The sequence below is a fragment of the Thalia democratica genome, chromosome 1 (genome assembly GCF_965202585.1).
Source record: "Thalia democratica chromosome 1, ktThaDemo2.hap1.1, whole genome shotgun sequence".
Classification (NCBI taxonomy): domain Eukaryota; kingdom Metazoa; phylum Chordata; class Thaliacea; order Salpida; family Salpidae; genus Thalia; species Thalia democratica.
Window position 1 is genome coordinate 116,171,879 of NC_139165.1, and position 2,842 is coordinate 116,174,720.

Consider the following 2,842-nt stretch of genomic DNA (forward strand, 5'->3'; position numbering starts at 1 on the left):
AAGCGATCTCCTGCTCATCATGACCCTCATGAACGGAGGAGGATTGGGCGGATCAACCGACCTCTTGGGATCGCCCCTCCTCTTGATGACCCTGTTGAAGGACGACTCCAGCTCCATGAGCGACCTTCTTCCCATCCTCCTTCTTTCAGGAGGTCTCGGAGGCGGAGCAACTGGAGGTGCTGACCTGATGAGCAACCCAATTCTCCTCCTCCTTTTGTTGGACGACGACAGCAACTCATCCCTGAGCAGCCTCCTCCCCCTCATCTTGCTCGGTTCCATGGACGCGTCCGGTTCCGCCGGCGCAGGAGGAATGAACAGCATCCTTCCCCTTCTCCTCCTTCTCGACGACAACTCCACCGACATCAGCGACCTCCTTCTCATCATGATGGTTTCCGGAGGCGGTCTCGGAGGAGGTAACACTATAACTAATTTTATTGTTTAACATTTATTGCGTCAAACTTTTAAATATTTAAACAAATACAATGTTTCACTCGTTTGAACAACTTAAACGAGATCTTCAATTCATTAATTAAGTTATTTATCATAAGTTAGTCTTGGAGTAGGTGTTACGTATATTAATATTTTTTATTTTTTTCAGCTGGCGGAGCAGCAGGCGACTTGAACTCTCTCCTTCCAATCCTCTTGCTCGGAGACGGCTTGGGAGGCGGGCTGAACGACACCAAGGACCTTCTCCTCCTCTCCATGCTCTCAGGAGGCGGTCTCGGAGGTGCAGGTGGCGCCGGAGGTCTCGAATCAATCCTCCCCTTCCTCCTTCTTTCCGACTCTTCCATCTTGAACGGGTCAGACTCTCTCACTTTGGTTCTTCTCCTCAGCGGAGGATTAGCCGGTGGAGCTGGTGCTGGAGGTAAAATTATTCAATATATATATATATATATTTATTTATTTACTTATTATTATTGCTATTGGGTATAAAACGAATTTTTATAAGAAATAAACATTTTTTTAACAGTTTGAACTAAGTTCATGCTGACTTTATAAAAACATTTCAATTTCAACCACCAGGTGCCGCCCCAGACATGAACATGTTGTTGCCACTCCTCCTCGGAGGATCGATGAACGACAGCAAGGACCTTCTCCTCCTCATGATGCTCGGAGGCATGGGAGGTGCCGCAGGAGGTGCCGCAGGAGGCGCCGCGGGCATGCAGTCGCTGTTGCCGCTCTTGTTGTTGGGAAGCAACGGAACCATGGACACCACCACCCTCGTACTCGTCATGATGATGTCACAAGCTCAACCCGGAACCGTTTCTCCTGGAGGCGTCGTCGCACCAGGCTCAAGTTTGTAACTGTTTGATCAACGGTGTTGAACTTTGAAAACAGTAAACTTGTCAAATATTTTTAAATTATGCAGTTTCTCTTGTGTTTTAAAACAAATATTTTATTATCCAGACTTGAACTCGATGCTGCCACTGTTGCTGTTGAGCGATGACGGCTTGGGTGGAGGCGATGACACGCTCACCATGGTCCTCCTCCTCAGCATGCTCTCTCAAGGTGCTCCCTCTGCCGGTCTCGTCGGTAAATAAAAACCTCGGTAAGTACATCGTTGTAACATATTCTTGTTTGTTGATTCTTTTCGTACGTCGCAAATTTTTGAACTATTTTTTGTTTTTTAAAATAATGTTTATATTTTACAGGAAGCGAAAACAAATATCCTCGGCCATCAAGTGGTACTGTGTAGATTCTGATGATGTTGTGACGTCATAGTGCGTCATCGTTATTATTTGCATGAATATGGATCTCACGCGAAAAGATAGATAATACTGTGATATTAATTTTTCTTTTTGCTGTTTTTTTTTTTTGTGTCAATTATTTATTTCCAACTCGCCAAATTGTTTTTAAAATTGCGTTGAAAAGTAAAATAAAAAATTATAAAATTGAAAAATATGTTTTTTTTTATCAAGTATATAGGTGTTTATGAACACAGTTTTCAACAAGCAAGTTTTAAGGAAAATATTTATCTTAAACTGATATAAATGTATTTAAGTTTATTTAATTTTGCTTAGTTATTATTATAGTTTTATAGTAAAGTTTTTTGTATAACTCAGTGTCAATGGTTTAAGCAGTATATTATTGTAGTTGTTGTTTTTATAAGATATACAAAATACTTATTATAAAAGTCTAAAAACCTTACAAATAGAAAAATCAAATAAAAAGCTTAGAAGTTTTAAATTTGTCATATATTTAAAAAAAAATTACTTTGTGAATATAATATCTAGATACAGTTTAATAGAACTAGGTGATAAAATTTTAATTTAACTTGGTTTCATCACAATAAAACTTTTATTTTAAAGCTTACAAAATGTTTTACTGATATCTATTAAATTTACTGTAGGATTGAAAGTTTTAAATACACAAAATATCTTTAACAAGTACAAAAACATCTAATATTCAAATAGAGTTTTATCCCAGTTGTCGCGATAAATAAACTTCTACATGTTATTTAAAAAATTGTTTATGTCATTACGATTATCTAATCAAATAAAAGTTTCTTCAGAATAAAATCGGTAAAAATGATATAGCAAAATGCAGAAGATACTATTTTTAAATAAACAATGAAATTTTTATAATTTTGTTGACATGTTTTGTAATTACATGCAGTTTTTTCGTGCATTTATCTGATTCCACATTCAAAAAAAATTCCATGGCAAAATACAAAAAACTTAAGAAACAGTTTGTATACTTATGTTTATATATATATAGAGTACTGCTTTTCCACATAAGTATTTTATTAGTCTAACGAACTTTTGCTAACATAAACATTTCTACAGAGTCTGTATCAAGTATTTTTATTAAAATTAGTAGGAAATAATGTAACTTTTATTTT

General features: G+C 36.8%; 1 long non-coding RNA gene across 1 annotated transcript; it reads left to right on the forward strand.

Annotated features, from left to right (window-relative positions):
* Positions 1–1,210: 1,210 nt before the first annotated feature.
* LOC145828985 (uncharacterized) lies at positions 1,211–1,783 on the forward strand. The gene is made up of 3 exons (XR_014369535.1): positions 1,211–1,296; positions 1,408–1,549; positions 1,653–1,783. It is a non-coding gene; the product is annotated as an uncharacterized LOC145828985 (long non-coding RNA).
* Positions 1,784–2,842: the final 1,059 nt, after the last annotated feature.